Source organism: Natator depressus, chromosome 9 (assembly GCF_965152275.1).
Source record: "Natator depressus isolate rNatDep1 chromosome 9, rNatDep2.hap1, whole genome shotgun sequence".
Taxonomy (NCBI): domain Eukaryota; kingdom Metazoa; phylum Chordata; order Testudines; family Cheloniidae; genus Natator; species Natator depressus.
In genome coordinates, this window is record NC_134242.1 from 77,397,367 (window position 1) to 77,421,921 (window position 24,555).

General features: G+C 45.3%; 1 long non-coding RNA gene across 1 annotated transcript; it reads right to left on the reverse strand.

Moving 5' to 3' along the window:
• Positions 1-596: 596 nt before the first annotated feature.
• Positions 597-12,832, reverse strand: LOC141993589 (uncharacterized). The gene is made up of 3 exons (XR_012640896.1): positions 12,760-12,832; positions 6,288-6,404; positions 597-739 (listed from the first exon to the last, which is right to left on the reverse strand). It is a non-coding gene; the product is annotated as an uncharacterized LOC141993589 (long non-coding RNA).
• Positions 12,833-24,555: the final 11,723 nt, after the last annotated feature.

Here is a 24,555-nt window from a genome sequence, read left to right on the forward strand (position 1 = left end):
TTTCCTTTGCTCCTTTCTCCTTCTGCAGACCTTACCCTCTGCGAAACTCCCTCCTGGTAGTGTGGAGATGCAGAAAGACCTATCAAAGAGGCAGAGACGCAGTGTGTGTGTGTATATATATAATTTCCTTAGTATGTGCTGTTTTTCAGGAGCATGAGCTGCCAACAAAATCTCCTTTTTATAAGAAAGGAAGAAAGATGGAATTTTAATAATTGCACAGCAGCCCCTAATAATGAAATCCTGGCTGGTGCGAGCGTGCCTATGTGATGGGGGTGGCAAAGGGGAAAGAATCATTAGCATGGAAGACGTTGTTTAGGTTTTGCTTATCAGTTCTGCTTGTTGAGCGCATTCCAGGGATGGAAGAAACTCCAACAGACAGCGTGGAAAATTAATTTTTAATGGCTTTTATTAGCGCTTAAGCCATTCTCAGAGGACAAAATAATCCCCGTTTAGATGGAATGGCAAGGGTCTTGGAGGACTTTCAGAAGGCTGCAGGCCCAGGCCTATTTCTCTTTGCAGTCACTCAGGGAGTCATCTTCCCCAATTGCTAACTGCTCCGCAAGCCAAAGCTACTGAAATACACACTCCTCCTTCCTTTATGCAGTGCTGCAAACCTACAGGGCTTGATTCACCACTGCCTTGCATCGCATCCTGTTGTTCAGCCATTCCAAGTCAGTGCACGCTGCTACCACCAGTGTAAATGAATGGAGTATCCCAATGTGATTGGATTTTACACCCACTGTGCACAGAGGTAAATGACACGTGTTAATGGAGAAGCAGGATCACAGTATTAAATGCACCCACAGTAAAAGGGGGTGCAATGCTCTTTGGGTCTGTTTTCTACCCAGAATGAATCTGAATCAAAAATGAGTGCTGGGTCATTTATCACTTTTCTCCCAGACTGAATTTTCTGGGATTTTAAGAAAGGCTTAATGTGAATTTTAAGTCAATTGAATAGCACTCCAGCCCCAAACAGTAGCACCAGCAGTACCCCAGCAGCAGCAGATCCAGCTAGTGCAGCCACATTCCTGGAGGGAAGCGCAGCACCAGAACATTTTGTACGGGTGGTGTGGGGAGTTGGCCATTAGTGAGGTAGCTTTGGAGCAACCAGTGATATCAGTGGGCAGAGGGCTTCTGGGGAACCAGAGAGGTTCAGGTGGATCCGATGAAATCTTCTCAGCTCAACTCCCAAGTGCCAGAGCATAACGTTCTTCTGTGCCCCCAGTAGCTTGCCTTTGAATGTAGCACTTGTGACAGCGAGGGACTGACAGCACTGCCATGGGACGGTGGGGGTGGGGGATAATGGGTGCTTTCTCTAAAAGAGGCATACGCAGGGGATGTGGCTCACCTCAGTCACTACCCTCCCATAACTTGCGGGTGACAGTCCTGATATGCCCACACCCTCTCACCCCGGCTCACTGGAAGAGCAAGAGTCCTGCAGCATTGCAAGGCAGTGTCACAGTTAGGGGGAGGTACAATGACCAACCAGCCTGAACCTTCAGCTTAGTTCAAGGTCACAACCCTGGCCCTCTGAGTGAGGAAACAGCTGAGGTGCTGCCCTCCTCTGGGAAAGGCTGACCATATGATATTTCCAGCATGGTCACAAATGGACCAGTGTAAAGGAATGAATCTCATGTCTACCCAGAGCTGATCCCAGACTCCCAAAGGAAGCTGCCTGGTACCCTGGGATGATCCACTTTAGGTTGCTGAGTCTCCTGGAGGGACCTAGGGAAGTGACGTCTCCTGGCCTCCTGTGAGACAAGGATGTCTCTGGGGGAAGATTTGGAACCTAAGATAGTTGGGTCTGAAGACTGTTAGCTGGGAACACATGCTTGCTGCAACCATAGGGCCCTCCATGGATGTGACGTACCCAAATGAGAAGTCGCTAAAAGTAGTTTACTCATGCCCCTGAACAGGTCATCTGTGGGGATGAAACCTGGGGCATCACAAGCCAAATATCAGCTCCATTAGCTCAGAGGCAGTGACAGACTAAGAAACTTCTATGTATGGTTGTGGTTTTTAGATGCTGCTTGTAATTATTAGAACTAGGAGCACTGGCTGTTGGGAGTCTGAAAGGACAGGAAACAGGAAGGTGGCGGGGAAGTTGAGGAGGCGGAGTGAGAGCCACCGAGGGTACAGCAGCAGCTTGGTAAAGAGGTTTCCACTTTAAAAAATAAAGTCCTGTTGAAGTTTGTTAGTACCTTGCCTGGTTGCTACAATATTTTGGCGATGAGGATGGATCTTCTGCCTCTGAACCCACCTGCACCCTTTCTGCAAAGCCCAGTTGCTACAACAATGGTCTTGCCACATGAGAGGGACAAAGAAGGGTCATAGTAGTAAGGGATTTAGGTGAGGAATGCTGCCTTTTTGACCCTTAAGACTTCTGTTCCCTGGTGGGAAATGCACCTGGAACTGCTCTGGTGAGAAGGAAGTGGATATGTATCCCTGGCTGGTGGTTTGTGTGCATCTCAGGCTGAGGGACTAGAGGGAAACCAGATCCCCTGACTAATACTGTGGGCAAGGGTGGGAACAAGGGCCCAACCAGCAGTCTCATGAGAGATGTGAAATCAAAGATGCCAAGCACACTCCTGTGTAGACACCCAGGGCCAAATTCATAGGCGGTGTGTAGAGTGGTGCAAAGGAGAATCAGGAAACTGGTATAATGTACACCTTCTTCCAGACTCTCTGAGGAAAAATCTGTCTTTTCTTACACTGGTGAAACCGCAGTGACATAGTCCTGTACTGTGTGAGAGCTTCTATGCTAGCTTATACTCTGTAGATCCACTTAGCAATGTGTAACTTACAGCCCTTTTCATTTCACCTCAGAACTTAGCTCTTCCTGCTTAACATGTTTTGCTGTTAAAGATCTTTCCAGTGACACAGTACTGACAGACTGACAGACAGACTGTGCCATGAAATTACTGCCATATGTACTTGCCCTCAGCAGCCCCTATCCCTGGGGCAGGCGTGGGGGGGACTAAGTGGGGAGGGTAGCCCTTTCCCTCTGTCAAACAATTCCAGCCAACTAATTATTTCAAACAGGGGCTGTTCTACATCAGACTTGGTGGTTGAGAAACAAATCCCACCAGTGTTTCTCCATTAATCAGACTGTTAATAGTCTTTTAATAAGGAAAGAAAACAAATATGTCAAGACAGAAAAATGGGAAGGATTCAAAGGAAATCAGGATAAGCCGTGAATGAATGGTCTGTGGCCCTGTTAAAAATACGCAGGTTTGCCTTAGGCACGGCCCTCATTTGAGCTAATCTTACTAATGCCATCTGGTTTCATGCTTATAATGGCATCCTTGTCAATGTCTGTCACTGGCAGACTAGACTGTGTAGGACTTTGCGTGTTTGTGTGTGTCTCTCTCTCCCCTTTCCAAGCTGTGTTCAGTATTGCAACCTGTTACATAAGTATATAGGATCTCACATCTTAAATGATCCCAATACACTTCACAGACTACTCTGTGTATATATGAGTATTAGAGGTGGCATAGATATAAATGTCTATAGTTAAGGTTGCCAGATAGTTTCCATTATAAAACCCTGTTTTCAGTTGCTTATACTTTTGACCAACTTTAGCTGTTCAGGTGGAAATTTGACATACTGGGCATCTGCCTCAGGCTGAATTTTTTTATTTATTTTAAATTAGGGCTATCAAGAGATTTAAAAAGTTAATCATGATTAAAAAAATTTATCGCGATTAATCGCACTGTTAAACAAAAATAGAATACCACTTAAATATTTTGGATGTTTTCTACGTTTTCAAATATACTGATTTCAATTACAGCACAGTATACAAAGTGTGCAGTGCTCACTTTATATTTATTTTTGATTACAAGTACTTGCACTGTAAAAAAACAAAAGAAATAGTATTTTTTCAATTCACCTCATTCAAGTACTGTAGTGCAATCTCTTTATCGTGAAAGTTGAACTTACAAATGTAGAATTATGTACAAAAAACTGCATTAAAAATAAAACAATGTAAAATTTTAGAGCCTGCAACTCCATTCAGTCCTACTTCTTGTTCAGCCAATCGCTCAGACAAACAAGTTTGTTTACATTTGCAGGAGATAATGCTACCCGCTTCTTGTTTACAATGTCACCTGAAAGTGAGAACAGGCATTCGCATGGCACTGTTGTAGCCGGCATTGCAAGATATTTATGTGCCAGATGCACTAAAGATTCATATGTCCCTTGATGCTTCAACCACCATTCCAGAAGACATGCGTCCATGCTGATGATCGGTTCTGCTTGATAACAGTCCAAAGCAGTGCGGACCGACACATGTTCATTTTCATTATCTGAGTCAGATGCCACCATCAGAAGGTTGATTTTCTTTTTTGGTGGTTCAGGTTCTGTAGTTTCCGCATTGGAGTGTTGCTCTTTTAAGACTTCTGAAAGCATGCTCCACACCTCATCCTGCTCAGATTTTGGAAGGAACTTCAGATTCTTAAAACTTGGGTCGAGTGCTGTAGCTGTCTTTAGAAATCTCACATTGGTACCTTCTTTGCGTTTTTGTGAAATCTGGAGTGAAAGTGTTCTTAAAATGGACAACATGTGCCGGGTCATCATCCGAGACTGCTATAACATGAAATATCTGGCTGAATGTGGGTAAAACCAAGCAAGGGACATACAATTCTCCCCCGCAAGGAGTTTAATCACAAATTTAATTCACGCTTTTTTTTTTTAAACGAGCTTCATCAGCATGGAAGCATGTTCTGTGGAATGATGGCTGAAGCATGAAGGGGCATATGAATGTTTAGCCTATCTGGTGCGTAAATACCTTGCAATGCCAGCTACAAAAGTGCCATGCAAATGTCTGTGCTCACCTTCTGGTGACATTGGGCTATTCTACACTGGCAACGCTAAAGTGCTGCCAGAGCAGCACTTTAACACGGCTTGTGTGGTCATGGCGCAGTGCTGGGAGAGCGCTCCCCCAGCACTCTAAAAGAACCACCTCCATGAGGGGTGTAGCTCCCAGCACTGGCGCACTGTCTACACTGGCGCTTTACAGCGCTGAAACTTGCTGCGCTCACGGGGCTGTTTTTTCACCCCCCGAGAGAGAAAGTTGCAGCGCTGTAAATTGCCAGTGTAGACAAGCCCATTGTCAATAAGAAGCAGGCAGCATTATCTCTTGTAAATGGAAGCAAACTTGTTTGTCTTAGCAATTGGCTGAACAAGAGGTAGGACTGAGTGGACTTGTAGACTCTGAAGTTTTACGTTGTTTTGTTTTTGACTGCAGTTGTGTAACAAAAAAATTCTACATTTGTAAATTGCACTTTCACGACAAAGAGATTGCACTACAGTACTTGTATGAGGTGAATTGAAAAATACTATTTCTTTTGTTTAACATTTTTACAGTGCAAATATTTGTAATAAAAATAATATACACTTTGATTTCAATTACAACACAGAATACAATATATATGAAAATGTAGAAAAAGTCTAAAATATTTAATAAATTTCAATTGATACTCTATTGTTTAACAGTGCGATTAAAACTGTGATTAATTGCAATTAATTTTTTTATCACAATTAATATTTTGAACTAATCACATGAGTTAACTGCGATTAATTGTCAGCCTTATTTTAAATTTGAGCACAAATAGTTCAGCTGTTTCTCAGAATGAGATTAGGGGAAAATATATTGTTTTGCTATGTTGACAAAATACCTCCATCCATTTTGCTGAGAGGTTGTGAGCAGGGACTTGAAATTTGGCAGGGGCTTGCCGTGGTATCAGAGATGCGGTCCTGAAGAAATAATAGTATGTTGTCATCTAAGTAAAGACTGTATCATAATGCATATGTCCCGGGGCTGATTTAAAGTTGTAGAGGAGATCTTAATTCAGGCATTTCCTAACTTGGGAATGCTGGACTTTGCAACCTTGCCATTCTTTAATATATTTTTGTATGCAATATACAAACACAACAGTACACACATGCTATATGGCTCACTTCCCCTACTGCTGAAATGCAGCCACTTCTGGAGTGGAAAGTAACAACTATTTAGCAGAAGGCAACAGCACTATACAACAGCTGAATACAGGAAGAAGAGAAGAATACCCTACCCCGCTGAACATGCAGTGGGGGTTTTGGAGGTAGAGTGTACCCAGGCAGGAAATTGACAAGATCGCTTGGGCCAGAACCCTTTCACTTGTAAAAAGTGCAATGAGATCTGTATTGATCACAGGCGAGCAGGAGCTTGGGTTCTCCTCCCCTCCTTGGGGCACAACAAGGCCTCTTAGCACCATGCTGGAGCAGTGGTTCAGAACTACGCTACTCACACGACTTCCTGCAGGACTGGGGTGGTCCACGAAGGCCTTCCATCTTAGCTGACTCTGCTCCTCTTTTGAGATGTGAAATGATCCCACAACCAACTAGTACGAAGCTTGGCAGGACTCCTGAAGGTATGAGACAAACCGCAAGGGGTCACTCACTCCCCTGGGGCACTAGGTTAGTGTTCTGGCTTACAGTAAGCGGGCCTGCATATGCAGAATTGCTCACAGATGATGTTATCCCTGCACACTCCGCCTGTAATATCCTTGTGGACCATTCTCTCGTGGTCACTAAGATATGGTTCCTTTCTGCCAGCTTTCCATGCCCTCATGCGGCTGTGCCACACAGCTCCTCCCCACCCCCTCAGAGTTTGACTCATGTCAGCTGGTGCCTGTCATTCTCGGTGCATCTGCAATGGGGTCACAACTCAGTACGGAGCTGTTCCAAGCATTGCCTCCTGTGTGCATCATTTGCTGAACTCTCGACCTTTCCTAACCGTGTGCTGAGCATGCATGTTAATCCTGAGAGGATGGAAGCTCTAGAGAGACTCTTCACATGATGCATTTTAAGGTTTCTTGCCACATTCAGCCAGAGCAAAATCCCTTCAAAGCCCCAGCCCAATGCAGCAGAACTAATTTGAAATGTCACTGAGGTCAGGCCCAGCTTCCCTAGCCATTACCCTGCTTCTCAGCCTACATCGGGTTTATTTAGGTACATAGTCACATATTTATTTAAGGCCAAGATCTCAGATACGTGATCGGGTCTGCACAGTGAAGGAAGCCCAATGTTTGCAGGGCTTGCAGCCCGGTGCAGGGATGCAAAAGGAAGGGGGGCATAATTCAGAGGGACTTCTTGTTCAAGGCATTTTATGAGGTAGAAATCTTAGGAGACCTGGCTGTTCCTCTGCAGGATTTTCCTTTTTTTCCCCTAGCTCAGCTTTATTGTAAATATACTGAAAACAGCCTTTCCTCTCTGTTGGCCAGATCCTCAGCTGGTGTAAATCAGTGTAGATCCATTCAAGTTAATTATGCTGATTTACACCAGCTGAGGAGCTGAGTATTTCTCAGCCTTTGCTTCTGCACCCCATGGAACTCAGAAAGCTCAAAGGTGCAAGGGATTTTTTGTTTTCAGATTATTTGGTCATTCACCTGTTCCGTGCTGATCAACAATTTCTTGAAACCCTGACAACATATGCAACCAAATTCATATTGGGAGGGAATCTGAACTCAGTTATCCAGTGTCAGTTCATTAGAGTTACTCTGGTTTTAGTCTGGTGTGACTGAAATCAGAATCTGCCCCGGAACGCCCAAAAGATGCTTGAAAGTATTTCCCACTGGAATCCTTAGAAGAAAACCTCCACTCTTAAACCAGCACCCTCTAAAAACATTCCTGAGCAAACACATGCATCCTGCATTATGTCCAAAAAGTCAAAAGACTGATCTGGACTACAAGGAAAAAGCTAGTTCCAAAGCTGAGGGCCGTCTGCTGAGAACACACAGCCCCTACCCCTCAACCTATCAATCAAGGAGCTGTAAATCCCAGTTGACCTCAGATGGTGGTGTACCCCAACCCAAGAAAGACTGGCTTCCTTGTGCAAGTTTTTACACGTCTCTTGGATAACTCCAAACTCTGAAGGGTTCTACAGGAAAACCAACACTTGAGTTGCACCTGGGAGTGAGTCAGTAGACAGTTCTGTCTCTAAAGCAAGGGTGTAATATGCTTCCTGAGTGGGCAGCTGCCTTCTCCACCTGCTGATGTTGCTATGTGCTTTTGAGGGTAGCCCTAAAATACTTAGCTGAGCTTTCTAGAACTTTTTTGGGCACAGATTATGGGCTCAGTTCTTCTGCCCAACCAGTTTTCCTATTCCCTTCTTTGCAGGCTTCATAGGGCATGGGACAGCATCACTCCTGGTTCCTGGAGGTCTCCCAAGCTCTATCAGGCTGAGCTTTGCCTTTTGTTTCGCCTGCTCACCTATACTTTGCAGCTGAGCAGGAAGGATATAGTCACTCACACATCACACACAAGTGCTTCCCTGGCCAGAGACACCAGGCTCTGGTTCTCTGTGCACTCAGTAGAAAACTCCATGTTCATGGGCAGTGATGGAAATATGAAAGCAGCCAGCTCTGCACTGCTTGGGGATGCATAAACGCTACAATGAGGGTGAATTCGTTCATCTTTGTACTTTGTTGACTTGAGCACTAGGTAGTTATTTTTAAAGGTTGTTTTTTTTCCGGGGGGTTGGAGTGCACCAATATCTGGCAAGGATAAGGTTAAATCTGCCTCTGCACTGACTGCATGGCTTGTGAGAGAGGAGCATAGCTGGGCTCAGCCTAGGGGCAGTGAAGTGGAACTGAGAGAGGAGGAAGCCAGGGGGTGGATAAATCCAGCCAGCGAGAAGGGTGTGTTGATATTTAGATAATCTCCTGGGGGCAGGTTGGGGTAAAAATACAGACCAGAATTGCTGCAGACTCAACAGATGGAGACGCCTCCAGCCTCTTGTCTTTTGAGTGTTTGTTTCTGACAGGAGCCTCTGAATTTCATTCTCAGCTACTCTCAGCCCAGCCACTTGGGTTCCGTGACCCTGCAGCTGGGTTCTGACAGGCACAGAGCCCCAAAGGGACAGTTTGCTATTTGTTCCTAATATATGGGCTGTGGGACCATCCTGTTTTGGGGCCTACGGGCAACGTGGCTGTTTAAACCTCTGGCTTTTGTACCTCTGACCAGCCAATTGTCCTGCACTCTAGGAACATGCATTTAGGGATTAATAACAAGAATATTTGTTATAAACTGGGGAAGCATCACTTGGAAGTAACAGAGGAGAAGAAGGACCTCAGAGTATTGGTTGATCACAGGATGTCTATGAGCCGCCAATGTGATATGGCCATGAAAAAAGCTAATGCGGTCTTGGGATGCATCAGGCGACGTATTTCCAGTAGCGATAAGGAGGTGTTAGTACCATTATACAAGGCACTGGTGAGACCGCATCTGGAATACTGTGTGCAGTTCTGGTCTCCCATGTTTAAGAAAGATGAATTCAAACTGGAACAGGTGCAGAGAAGGGCTACTAGGATGATCCAAGTAATGGAAATCCTGTCTTATGAAAGGAGACTCAAGGAGCTTGGCTTGTTTAGCCTAACCAAAAGAAGGTTGAGGGGAGATATGATTGCTCTCTATAAATATATCAGAGGGATAAATACCATGGACGGAGAAGAATTATTTAAGCTCAGTACCAATGTGGACACAAGAACAAATGGATATAAACTGGCCATCAGGAAGTTTAGACTTGAAATTAGAGGAAGGTTTCTAACCATCAGAGGAGTGAAGTTCTGGAACAGCCTTCCAAGGGAAGCAGTGGGGGCAAAAGACATATAGCTTCAAGACTAAGCTTGATAACTTTATGGAACGGATGATATGATGGGATAGCCTAATTTTGGCAATTAACTGATCTTCAACTATTAGCAGTAGATATGCCCAATGGCCTGTGATGGGATGTTATATGGGGTGGGATCTGAGTGACTACAGAGAATTCTTTCCTGGGTGTCTGGCTGGTGAGTCTTGCCCACATGCTCAGGGTTTAGCTGATCTCCATATCTGGGGTCGGGAAGGAATTCTCCTCCAGGGCAGATTGGAAGAGGCCCTGGGAGTTTTTCGCCTTCCTCTGCAGCGTGCGGCACAGGTCACTTGTGGAGGATTCTCTGCACCTCAAAGTCTTTAAACCACGATTTGAGGACTTCAATAGCTCAGACATAGGTCAGGGGTTTGTTACGGGAGTGGGTGGGTGAGATTCTGTGGCCTGGGTTGTGCAGGAGGTCAGACTAGATGATCATAATAGTCCCTTCTGACCTTAAAGTCTATGATTCTATAACGTAGGAATTACTGCACTGGATCAGTCCAGGATCCAAATAGTGAAGTCTCCTGTCTTCCGCAGTAGCAGTGGCTTCAGAGGAAGGTGCAAGAACCCACACAGTAGATGATTATATAGTAATCGGACCCTTGGATATGTTCCTTCCTTAGCCCCCATCAGTTAGTGCTTGGCTTATGGCCTGAAGCAGGCAGGTTTAAATCCTTCTATTTTTCTTTTTATTCTAGCTAATGTAAATGTGGTTATTCTCGTTAGCCACATACATGTCTAGTCCAAGGCTGTGGAGCTGACTAACCTATGACAGGAATGCTTAAAAGCAACACAGCCAGGCCTTAGGAGAGTTCACAGTAACTTTAATTAACGGGATGAGCTGAGATGGATCTTACCGCTTGCAGTGTCAACAAGGGAGGCAGAGTTTTGCTAGCGGTGCCTTTTCACTGCTGTTATTTTAAAGACTTTAATTTGATACATTTTCATGAAAGCAACTTATTTATGAGCTAGGCATAGTGTGAGCTATTTTCTCCATCCAATTAGTCCAGTCCTGGGAATCCCCAGCAAACCCTGTTAGCTCTTCTAATGCCCCCTCATTCCTGGCCTACACCACCCCACTGAGCACTAAGCACAGAAAGAGTTAATCAGAGATCCCAGGACCCTGGCTGTAGTGCTAACTCTGTCACTTCTTCAGCAAAGCACTTACCTGCCTTGTGACTACAGCTGCCTCTTGGCTTGTCTTTCCTCTGTGCACAACTACACTCACTAGTCCTGGGCCCTATACAGTTCTGTTAAGGCAGCTTGTTCATGACCAGGTGTGTTTCACAGCAGACACCTAGAGATCAACTGCACTCTTCTTATTGTAGGGCTGTACTATATAGTAGACAGATCTTTATTAACTTTTGATTTCTCTGTGTTTGGGACAAATGGGGGGAAGGAAATAGAAAGAGGGGTATTCAAAGTCAACATTGTATCTTTTTTTATTTATAGTGCAGAGTGAGGACGGTCCAGGCAAGAAACCTGATCAGAGCTGTAGATGCTCTCTATCTCCAGTCCTGCGGTGACAGAGGCTGCCTGCTGCAGGTTTCGGCCACTCACACCCTAAGGGTTGGCCTGGCTTCACAGAGAACATTTTCCATTTTTCAAGCTGTATTAGATCCCTTTCCTAGGGTTTCCAACAATCACAGCCTGGCTTTAGAAGAGCAAAAAGCCACTGGGGAAGAGGTGAGGGGATGATTTTAAAGAAAGAACAAGAGACAAACAGGAAATCTAACAAGGTTAACATTCTGCTGCTGTTCTACTAAGGAGACTGTGACAGGGCAGGTGGAGAGGAGCCTGGAGCGGCTGTGACTGCAGTGAGAGAAATGTCAAACCACACCGAGAACAAAGACTAGAGAAAAGAACTTGGGGAAAGGCTTCACATCAGCAAGTCTGTCAGTGGGTGAGATTAAAGAGCACCTGCCACATCCCCAAAAGGTTGTATTAAAAATCTGGGAGGAGCTGCTATTAGTGAAAAGAGCTAATGAAGACAGATGGCTATGGGGGAAATCCAGACACTTGCTACTCCAGTGTTCAGTCCCAAAATACACACACACGTAGCTAATTATAACATTATTCATTGGGGTGAAATATGCACTTGTCACAGATAACAGGTTTCTTTCCAGGTGACTACTTAGAGTTAATTAAGAAGATAAGATTGGTGGAACACAGAGAAAGTTAGGGGCTTTAGTTAATACAGACAAACGTAACTGAAAACAGAAAAATCAAGATACATAAATATAAGAATTAAATAAGTACAGTAAAGTGGTTTCTTGTATTGTTCATACTTACAATCTTATGTTGTGGAGACCATTAGAAACAAAGATGGAAGGAAAAGTAAGTGGAGCACATTAATTCAGTTTACGTCATCTCAGGGAACCAATGTACCCAAAAATTAGAGAACTAGACTGGATCTTCTCAACCCCTTCTTTTTGTAACTATTTGAATACACAACCATTTTTAATCATCTTCTGTGACCATAACAAGATTAATACCTACCCAATGCTATATGTGGCATTCTGGATATCCCTAAGCTTCTAATCATTAATATTAATAACTTGCATCAATCATTTCTTAATAATTCCTATATATTGTTTTGGTCTAACCACATAGTTATTGCCTAATTACCATATTGCAAAAAGCCCCCAAGCCCCTTCTAACATGTGAACTTGTGGTCACTTGTTTACTTGCACAGAAGGAGAAGGCATAAATTGTGACCTGGGTTATATCCTTCAGGCCTATGTCATTTTAACTAAAAAAATCCAGCCTTAGTATGACTACCACCAAACCTCGCACACTAGGCCTCACACCAATCAAACAGGCTTACTAACCCAATTATTTATATTCTCCTATGGCCCATTACAGCTTCAATAACTTCCATTATTACCTCTATAAGCATGATTAGCCGATAAATTATATTGTACACAAAACGTATAGACCCTTCATGATCAGGTCATGGGGTCAGTGCGTGCATGCACACACACATGCGCGCGTGCGCGCGCACACACACACACACACACACACACACACACACACACACACTCTGTCTCTCTCTCTCTCTCTCTGTGCCAATGAACCTCATTGCTGACCTGTGGTGTCCCTGGGCTCCCCGTGCACAGTCCTGCTGATGTATTTCAATCCCAACCTGTAGAACCTCCTTTGATTCCAGGCCTGGACCCCTCACATAGCTGTAAGTTTCCCCCACAGCCCCAACCTGCCACAGTGTCTGCTGTTCCCGTGCTGAGCCTCTCTCTGCAGCAAAGACTGCAACTCACGTTAGGTGGGCATAATGGTATGTGTTGAATGCACACACATTCCGAAGGGTCTGGTAGGAAAACCTATCATATTCATTCTCATGTATAATATAAAGCACATTGGAATCTGGGCTTGCGGAGGAGAAAAGCTAGGGCTCTAGCCAAGATCCTCCTGTCTCTTTTATTGTATTACACAATTCGCCAAGTTTTGTCTGATGCTCTTGAAGCATGAACTTTGAACAATGGGCCAGATGTGCCAGTGTCTAAAGGCATTTTACCCATTACCTCGTAACGTAAAGTGCCATAGTGTGTCCAGAAAGGTCATGCCTTAAAGGTATGCCACCAGCTGTGTGCAAATTTTGCCTGGCATCTTTAGCACTACAGCTGGCTTCTCCTACACTCTGTGCCTTGGCTTTTCTAAGCGTGAAGAGGGGAGCATGTCATGAGGAGAAGCAGCAGTAAATCCTTTAGCAATCTGAATTCTCCGCTATTCACTCAGTTTAAGGATGGCAGGGCACAGAGAGAGAGAGAAATAGAAGAAGGAATTAAGGACACAGACAGCAAATCTGAAATTCCACACAGATGCTCACAGATGCTTCTGGGTTTGGATGTTCCACTTTAAGTATAGTTCAGATAAGACTGCAGCACTGAATAGCCTTAGCTCTGGTGACATTGCATATTAAGTAAACAGGGGCTGAAGAGCACCCAAGGTCAGAGACTGGAAATGTGCAGAATATAATCTGAAAAGGCAAGTGTCTGTCAGTCATTCAGGTGTTAGCAAAAGTTAATGAGAATCTCAGTGTCTGATCTTTTGCACTCAATTCCCTTTGCTATCCCTCTGTAAGAGGCTAATATCCATTCTGCTGCAGTGCTGTTAATTCTGGGTGGCGCTCCTGCCTTCAGCTTTAATGCCAAAGGAAATCGCTGCATAACATTTTGGGGGCACTTGGGGAAGGGTTAAGTGGGTGGGATTATGCTGCTCTATGGCCCAGCTCAGTAGGGATGGTACAGAGGCAAAATCATCCAAAAAAAGTTTCCCTCACACCTCCAAAAAATCATATCTACTCTTTTTTGTATGCAAGACTTGGCTGTAACTCTTGGAACAGTTCATCTAGCGTTTGCTTCTACCCTGGTTGTTCCAGAGTCCTGGTGGGGGAGAAGAAAGGGACTCTTTCCTGGGAATTAGATCGTCTCGTTTCTCTCCCAAATCCTTGCTCAAAGGGGAAGCAGCAGGACAAGGAAAGACACATCACTAAGCTTGCACGTTGGTTATTTTTCTTTACTAAAACAAACTTTCCAAACATGGCACACATGGATTTTCATTGGTCAGCATTTGTTATTGTTTTGCCAAGCCTTGAAATGGGACCTGCAGGCACTTTGATAAATGGGTCAAAAGTGTGTCGGTTTCACTGTCGCATCTATCACCTGCTGTTGGAAACCTCTCCCAGCAAGCTGAAAATCCCTGCAGGGATCCTACCCCTCCTGCGGCAATAGTGGGGGACTATTTTCTCTCCGCATTTGGTCTCCACACTGTCCCAAAAAGCCAACATCCACCTGAAACCAATGGACTCTGAAAGGTTTGATTGAATAAGAGCCTGTGTCATCTGCCAGAGAAGTGGAATTAGGGAATAGAAAGGCATCAGCACAGAACATTTGAAAAAAATCAACAGAAACAAAATAACAAAAAAACCCAGAGCTGGAATGTTGTCTTGCTGTGAACTGTATGCAAATACACTAAGCAGATGAGATGTGCAACATTAAACTTGGCAGGCCTGTTCCTTCTGAAATGTAAATCTAAACAAGAGCCTGTGTAGCACTCACACAGTAGCAGCAAACATTTCCTAGTACAAAACAGGCGTTTTGTACACAATCCAGCACAGACTTGCTACTGGTTAAGACCGCAGGTGACATTTGTAGCTTTGATCAAGTCTGAGGAGACAGAAACACATAGGAGCTACTTAGGCCCTAATACAGCAGCGTCTTCCAAGCTGCAGTGTTAATAATTAACAAACATCAAACCCCCTAGTCAGTGTCTGCTGCATGGATTATTGCATGGCAGCGAAAGAGTTAAAGGGAGATGCCACCAGTGCGGGGAGTGGGAAGACAAGTGAGGATTTAATGACGTGAATTAATTTATATATGCAAATTAAGAAGGAAGCCAAGTATCATAATGACATAACTTATGTTCATCATTGTAATAGAAAATGCTTTGTCTATAAGAACCCCCGGGCCAAATTCACCTCTGAAATCAGGCCCTAAAGTCACACTGTCTGGAGATGCTCCATGGTGTTGGGTGGGATCACCTCCCTCACTGCCTCCATATCAACAGATAGAGGTCATCTCCCCCATCCATTTGACAAGGGGATCAGCCATCTCTGCAGCACTATCCCCAGCCCCGCCCTTTGTGACCTTGCAGAGAATGGCCTAATGTCCACATGTGGAGGATGTGTACTGAGTAGGAGGGGGAAGCAGTGGGCAGCTCCAGGATGGGGCTGGGAGGAATGCACTCAGGCCCCATAGAGAGTCCCAGCAAATGGCAAGATAGCCTGAGCCTGTATTATCATTGCCACAATGTTCCCTCCAGCCAGGGTGCTAGGGCAGCCACTGACAACAGGTGTCCCTGATAGGGCCCTTGGGAATGCAGGGAATCACAGCCAGTGTGGCTGCAGAGGCCCTCTGTGAATATGACCCTGGCCTCCCATGCATCTATGGGGATCTGGCAGTGAACTATGGGATTGGGGGAGGTCCAATGCCACCTGCCTGACCAAGTAATCGGCAGGAGCTCTGTCCCTGCCGTGGGAAGAAGCACGCACCACCCTTGTGACCAGGCCCTCACCTCAGAAAAGCTGGGGCCGTGGGGGAAGCTGTTCTTCATGCTGGCTCTGGTGATGCGCTGTGGCAAGTGATGCCCGGGGTGGGGGTGGGGGGATGATGGAGTGTAATTGACATTTTGGGGATTTTCATGAAACAATCATAATTGTAGCGCTGGGCATTTCCTAGGGACTAATGACCAACTGAGTGGAGCTGATGGTGTGACAGAGGGGTCTTAGGGACCACAGCAATTGCCCTGTGTTGAGGGTATTATTACCATCATCAACTGGAAATGGAAGAGAAAAGCGACACTCAAGCATGTGGGTTTGTTAATGGGTGAGGCAGGGCATTTCCAGAGACTTCATACCTGGTGCCTTCGCCAACCATTACTTGGGTCGCCACTCTACAGTCCAGTCAGTTTATAATTACATTTTTTTTTAAATCCTTTTTTTTTTACTTTAATCTTTACCAGGAGCTGCCTGCAACAGGTGATTCCAACCTGAACCCCAGGTGAAGAAGCTTCTTTTGAATTCGCATGAATCGGACCTTTTGGTGTCAATATTAATATTTGAATACTTCATCTAAAGCACCCAAAGTAGGGTATGAAAAATAAATGACTCCTCACAACCATCTAGGAGGCAGGTAGGCAACCTTAGCCCTACTGCACACATGGAGAAACGACAGCATGGAGTAGTTAATTGACTTGCCCTGGCCACAGAGCACCAGAGGCAGAGGCAGGAATGGTTTGAGAGGTAGTTCCCCAGCCAATCCCATCTACTAGACTCACAAGCTCTCCTTTTTCCTGAGTGTGCACACAGCATCCCTTCACCTTTCTCAGGTGTTCAGATACCATGGGAGAAATGGTTAGGCAGATTAGGTAGGTAAGTGGATACATGGCTTATTCTTAATATACCACTCATTGCTTGCTAACAGACCTTGGCTAGCAGCAGCACTTATGGTCTTCCCCCAAAGAGTCCTGTCCTACCATCTTTGCCTGGCCGGAGACTGCAGTAAGGTGGGACCTAAAGGACAGAAATGTAAAGTGGGGACAAGGTGGGTGGGGAAAGCCACCTGGATTCGGAGGATCCTGGAGTGTGGAAAGGAGAGATCTTGAATACAATTTTGTTATCAATGCTGACAGCTTCTTTGGTTGTATTTGACGTGGATCATTGTAAGCATGATTGCTGATTTGGATTAGAAAATTCATATCTCTGGAGTCAATGTGCAGAGGAAATCCTGCCAAAGACATAAGGTGTTTCTACACCATGGCTCCTACCTTGAATACTCTATCCTTCAAATACTCAGCATCAAAAGTAAGAAAAAAACCCAACTTCTCCTCAGGCAATACAGATCATGGCTGATACAAACCCACCTCCCCACACACAGCCCCATTCTGGTGCGGGGAAGAAGAGGAACTTTGACATACAGAAAGAAGGGGAGGCACGTGGCTTCATTTTCTGCCCATCCTCATGAAGATTTGAGGATCTTGGCTGGCCCTGAATGAATGTTGCTGTTCATTAATATAGGCTGTGGCCTGAACTCCTAACTTCCTGGGACAGGGAATCCTTCAAGTGACCTTGTTCACACTTTCTTTGGCACATATGGGGCAAATTCCAAACTGAAGTAAACAAGTGCAACTCCCTAGACTTTGCTGCAAATGTTCCCCAGGCACCAGGCCTGAACTGGCCCACAGGGTGGTGGGTTGCCACCACCTTTTCTCATATAGAATAAACTCTGTAAACACAGTCTTATGTTAGTTGTGGATGTTGAAGTTTTGGCTCTTATGACTCCCTGGGGCATCCTGGTTGAGCTTGGATTTCCCGTGGGTAAGCGTCTGTCAGCATAGTCCAACAATGAGCTGGTGCTTCCTGGTCTGTTGTCACTGACAGTATACCTAAGCGTACCATCCATAAATTCAGAATTATTCTCTATAGCTGCAATCCTGACAACAGGTCAGGTTGCTGTCCTTGCAATAGCAACATCTCATCTTGCTTATGTAAGGGTTTCTATCAGTGCTAGGAACACAGTGGGGTTGGAACATTCTGAGACTCACAGCATTTCCACTGACCTGCAACAAAGAGTTTCAATCTCTGGAATGTGTGCACTCCCAGTGAAGGTGGCTCCAGCAGGCCTCCTTTAATTGCCAAGCGGAGGGTGTTCCAGATCTGCAGCACCACTCATCAGGAGTTGTATGCAAACTGCATGAGCTGGCAGCACAAAGGAATCTCCTCTTGGACTGTGATGAGCTGGTTCCAGCAGTGAGATGGTTTCATGTCCATTACGGCCAGAATATTCAGAAGGGCTCATCACTCACAACTGAGGCCAGATCTTCAAAAGACCTCTGCTGGATTATGGGAGCTGCTTGGTGCTGAGCACTTCTGAACATCTGGCCTGACAAGTCCCAGGGTTCAGGCCTCAAGACAGAAGAATCAGGAAGGGGAGACCTGCATAATTCCTAAGGCTGCAATGGCAAACGGTTCGTGAAGTGAAGCAGAAGGAAGAGACTGCCTGGCTGTCTGAGCCATCTGCTACTTTAGTTTATGTTTCTGCCTTCCCAATTTCGCAGGGGCCTGACATCCTCTTATCTATTTTGCCATTGCCCTTTCTCCCACCTATGCCCCAGGCACCGAAGAGTCAATCTTTCGGGAGTCTTGCGTTCCTGCTGTTTTCAGGGGGAAAAGGTTATGCTGATCATTTAGTTTGCCAGCTCCAGGGAGCTTGAGACTTTTCCTTTCTCTTAGTGTAATGTCGTTTGCATTTATTTCTGTTAAGGTTCGCAGAGGCCTTTGCACTTTGGTGCTATTGTGGCCTACATAGCTACATTCTCCTTAAATGAAAACAATGAGGTTCAGTATTGAGATACATGGCTACGAGCTGTACTGCACATGTCTGCACTGAATGGGTATCCTCCCAAAGTTCTGACCCAGCATGCACAGTGTAAGAATTAGTATGGGTTCTCAGGGGGCCATGCTCTTCTTTTGATGTTTCTGGTGAAGAATCCTGAGGGGATCTTCCCCACACGAATGCTAATGTCAACTGATTAAAACTTGTGCTTCTAATTTGTCAGATACTGTTTTGACACCATGAGAAAGGATGGTTCAGTGGTTAGGGCACCACCAGCCTATAACTCCAGAGACCAGAAGTTATTCCACAGCTTTCCTGGATTTTACCTTAGGCAAATCACTTAGCCTCTCTGTCCCTCTGTTCCTAGTGCTTTTCTACTTCCCCGGGTTATAACAAGGATAAATATATTAAAGATTGTGAGAAGCTTAAATACCATGGTAATGGGGGACAGGTAAGTATCATAGATAGATGTAATGTTTTGTTTGGTTATGTGGCTGTAATCTGTCGGCAGCACCTAGGAAACAGTCAGAGTGACATTCAGTCAAGGAATAAAATTAACTAATGATATGCTCCAACTCTGAAAAGAATTGCACCACAGCCAACACTGAGTATTTCTCCAAGAGCTAGCTACCTGTCCAGTCAGTTATGCCAAATTTATAGTGCCATCTGGGAACTTCCACTAATGTGTTAACTTCCATATCATGTGTTAAAATATAATTGGATATTGCAACATTACTTTCTATCTACTGGTTATTGAAGCTGTTCCCCTGCATTTTCCCTGTTGTTAGTTTCATGGTCCATGCCCTGCAGCTTTTCCACTGCTGGAGCTGCCCTGCAGACCAAATGGGCACAAGTACCTGTTCCGAACCACTCAGCATGCTCTCTGCCCTTGCTTGGGTTTCCCCAGAACGGGTGCCATCTGCAGAGCCGCCCCTCCCCATGCTTTGAATGGAAGACAGACACAGTCTAGAAAATAAGTAGTTATTCCTTTTTGACCTTACAAGTAAAAGTTCAAATGCAGGCTTGTTATTACATAGCACACACTGGCCCTTCTCATCAATGATGTGGCTAAACAGCGTCCGAGAGACGGTGGGAGAAAGAGGGTGGCAGGGGAGGGGATAAGGGGAACGAGGGAAGTGCTGCCAGAGAGGGCTCAAAACTCAGTAATTATACAAGCTCCCCAAAGACTGTGCTCTCTTGAACTATAGCCGTTACCCAATGATTCGTAAAGACTCTTCAGGGACTTTGAGAGGACCATTCAACCATAATTACCTTGGCTGCCTGCCACCACCGGCCTTCCGCTCCGTGCCAGGGGACCTCAAGGCATCACTCCAATTAAGCGACGAAAGCCAGGGAAGTGCACAGAATACATTGTTCTCAGCGAACTAGCCAGTGATTTCCTGCACTAAGAAAGGGAGGGAAATCAGGCCTTGATCAGGCCCTGGGCTCAGTAGTGCTAGGAGGAAGCCAGGAGAAGAGAAGGGGGGAGGACATGCTGTTTCATTAACGGGGACTGGGCATGAGTCGTAAAGAAAAGGAAACCTTTCACTCTGCCCCATTTCGGGCCCATAAAGCAGGTGCTGACAGAATTATATGGCAGTTTGTAGCCAGTAGCCCTTTACTTACTAGGTGGCCTCTTTATAAGCAAAACCCGCTTTGCCACAGCTCTCTCTCTCTTTCAGCTGGGGTGCGGGTGCGGGTTAGCATCTCTCAGTTCAGTATGGGGGGGCTTTCACACAAGCACACTGTACTCTCACTTTATTGGTGTCTTTGCACCTTGCGGGTTAGGGACGTGTGAAGCGGGAGGGAGAGAGTAAAGCCTGCCTCGCTCTGGGACAGAGGCTTGTTTTTATCACACTTCACTGAACTTCACCCTGGCAACTTGTCACCAGCTGGGCTGTTAAAGTTCCCTTGAGAAATGGAGAATCTATTGCAAATTACTGGTTACTGAATGTAAAAGGTAATCATGTGACATGATAGATCACCTAGAAGTTGCAGTGATAAGTGCTCTAGAAACACCAAAGACTGATAGACAGACGGTGCTACAGTAGAGACACAGTACGGGGACAGGTAGACACACAGTGTTAGGAGCTTTTAGAAATACCCCACAAAGACAGGCAGACAGACATCAGATAGTGCACAGTACCTTAGAAATATGATAGACTGCTAAATACACGGGCAGTGCATTAGAAATACAACAGAAGGATGGACAGAAATAATAATGTTTTCAGAGAGTCCAAGACTCCTGATCACTTCTGTGCTGAGTATATGATTTATGCAGTAAGCCTGTGGGGTGCTGGGTGCTGCTATACTGGGGACATCCTCAGTCACACTTAGGACTGGAGTGACAAATTTGCCAAGAAAGAGAAGGGGAAGGGGATCATCTTGGAAAACAATCAGAAATCAGATCACTATTCAGGCTGTTACGCAGAAGCAAGGAAGGGCTGCAGGACTGCCAGTGTTATGACAGCACAGAGCATGTCCTGGGGCTCCGTGTCCAGCCCTCAGTGACCAGGCCAGCAGGACATAGAAGCACTGTAGGGACCTGCAGCATTGTAGTGACAATATATAGGATCCAAGTTCTGGTCCCATGCCGATTCCTCGCTGCCCCATTGGAGAGGGCTGTGGGAAAGCTGCAGGAATTGTACTGTTCTCACCCAGGCGTGGGCTACATAAAAAATGGCCATTCTCAGAAATGCCAGCATCTGTAATCAAACAAAATGGCATCAAAGAGAAGAGTGGAGCTCTTGGAAATGTAAAAATAAATCTGGAATAAAAGGTACTTGTGCATCTTCAATGAGTCATTTCATTTATTTGACCACACCAAGCCTTAACGAAAGAGAACTCGGGCTCATTACATAGAAATATCAAACCAGCCAAGATAATTATCTCTAATTAGGGCTAATTTAAAAGTGCGGTCTTTTCTATTGCTGAATTGTTGCATATTTCATTGCTTCATTAGATGCTGTACAGACAATGTAGATAATGTAGATGAAGCACTTAGAGGAGAGGATGAAGCACTTAGAGGAGAGGAGAAGCACTTAGAGGAGAGGAAAGTGATCAGAAACAGTCAGCATGGATTCACCAAGGGCAAGTCATGCCTGACTAATCTAATTGCCTTCTATGACGAGATAACTGGCTCTGTGGATGAGGGGAAAGCAGTGGACATGTTGTTCCTTGACTTTAGCAAAGCTTTTGACACGGTCTCCCGCAGTATTCTTGACAGCAAGTTAAAGAAGTATGGGCTGGATGAATGGACTATAAGGTAGATAGAAAGCTGGCTAGATTGTCAGGCTCAACGGGTAGTGATCAATGGCTCCATGTCTAGTTGGCAGCTGGTATCAAGTGGAGTGCCCCAAGGGTCGGTCCTCGGGCCGATTTTGTTCAATATCTTCATAAATGATCTGGAGGATAATGTGGATTGCACCCTCAGCAAGTTTGCAGATGACACTAAACTGGGAGGAGAGGTAGATACGCTGGAGGGTAGGGATAGGATACAGAGGGACCTAGATGAATTAGAGGATTGGGCCAAAAGAAATCTGATGAGGTTCAACAAGGACAAGTGCAGAGTTCTGCACTTAGGACGGAAGAATCCCATCCACCGCTACAGACTAGGGTCCGAATGGCTAGGCAGCAGTTCTTCAGAAAAGGACCTAGGGGTTACAGTGGATGAGAAGCTGGATGTGAGTCAACAGTGTGCCCTTCTTGCCAAGAAGGCCAATGGCATTTTGGGATGTATAAGTAGGGGCATTGCCAGCAGATTGAGGGACGTGATCGTTCCCCTCTATTTGACATTGGTGAGGCCTCATCTGGAGTACTGTGTCCAGTTTTGGGCCCCACACTACAAGAAGGATGTGGAAAAATTGGAAAGAGTCCAGCGGAGGGCAACAAAAATGATTAGGGGACTGGAACACATGACTTATGAGGAGAGGCTGAGGGAACTGGGATTGTTTAGTCTGCGGAAGAGAAGAATGAGGGGGGATTTGATAGCTGCTTCCAACTACCTGAAAGGGGGTTCCAAAGAGGATGGATCTAGACACTTCTCAGTGGTACCAGATGACAGAACAAGGAGTAATGGTCTCAAGTTGCAGTGGGGAGGTTTAGGTTGGATATTAGGAAAAACTTTTTCACTGGGAGGGTGGTGAAACACTGGAATGCATTACCTAGGGAGGTGGTGGAATCTCCTTCCTTAGAAGTTTTTAAGGTCAGGCTTGACAAAGCCCTGGCTGGGATGATTTAGTTGGGGATTGGTCCTGCTTTGAGCAGGGGGTTGGACTAGATGACCTCCTGAGGTCCCTTCCAACCCTGATATTCTGTGATTCTATGATAAGAGAATCAGTTCATTGGTATGATATAAATTGCATCATCACTTCCTGGAAGCAGGAGGGCGTCTGTCCTGGTAGCACAAATTGTATGTTTTAGCAAAATATCCAAAGCAAACAAAGCCAATTGACTCCACAATTCATCTTCTGGGAAAAGTTCATTTAATATGGTGTTAAACATCATTAAAATTAAAAGAGAAAGAAGCAATTCATCAGACAACACTGTTATCCTGCTGTCTCTGCAAATATCAATCGATTGTATTTCATTCCAGGTTACTTTCAGTGGCTGGGGTGGTGATGCAAATGCAATACATTCTGGGTTTACTCCCCTGAAAGGAAAAGGTCATCAAATCAGGCAGTGGCCTCCAAATGAGAATGCACATTGGATAATCATTAATCCTGCTGCAGGCAATTTCCAAACAGTGGGACTGGGTAGCTAGAGATATCCCTGTGTGTAGTACATTCCACGTGTCAGCTTCATGAGACAGAGCTCGCTACACATCAAGACTCATAGGGCCAAATTCTCTGATTGTGTCAATGGGCACAATGGTATTTTGCCCATTGACGTGGCAGAGAATTTCTACCATAGAAATTAGCAATGAGAAGCATTTGCTAGGACATTTAGTCCATCTTTTCCCTCCTATGGCAGACCACTGTAGGATAGTTCCCTAGAGGGGACCCTCCAGTGCTTTGTCTAGCATAGTTTTAGTTGATTCAAGGGATGGAGTATCCACCACTTTCCTTGGAACACTGGTCCTCATCTAAATACAATTATTGAGAGGGTCTCTCCTGACCTTGTGTCAGTTACCATGGGAAGAAAGCTAGCATATCTGCTTCATAGTCTGTGCCCCTCTACTCTACTCTCCCACCCTTTCTTCTTGAGATATTGGTGAAGAAGAGGTGGGGACAAGCAGCAGCCTTGTCTTACCCTTGGATCTATTTCAGGCATATCAGACTTGGCCCTCTTGGGTCTGTAGGTCTCACTCCCAAGGCCTAGCTTCTTTAGTACCTTTTCCATCTCCTTCTCCCTCATCCTGCCTGCTCTGAAGATATTGCACAGAGTAGCCCTTCCTACCACTACACACAGCCCTTCAGCTTGCCTAATGCCCCAACAGGTGACATCCATGCGCCTGGCCCTATCCTAGGGGATTACTGTACCTTGAAATAGAAGAATAGGAAGAGGAGGGCAGGAGAAATGCTAGGTTCTGCCTCTCAATTCCTTACTGAATCCACTCCACTCACTGGTGGAACTGCTTGGGACTCAAAGGAATGATTTGACAGATGGGAACAGGAAGTGCCATTTATAGAATGTTGGGCTTTTGAAGCCCCTTCCCTGTAGCTAAGCGGCATTCAGGTTGGCTGTGATAATGGACATACAGGATTATCAGCCATTCCAGAGGGAAAATTCTGGATGGGCAACGAGTGACATTTAAAGTGAAGTGATGGTCAGAAAAATGACCATATAAAAATGGATCAACAGACCTGCTCCTTGTGTCCCAGAGTCAGGAGCAGGTACTTGACTATTAAAAATAAAATTTAAACACTTACTGCCTTCTATCTTGGTTAGCCCTGACGAGCCAATATAACACTGGGAAGCTGAGCTGCAATCCTATCCCAGCTCACACATTAGCTACCAAAGCATCAGCTAACTTCT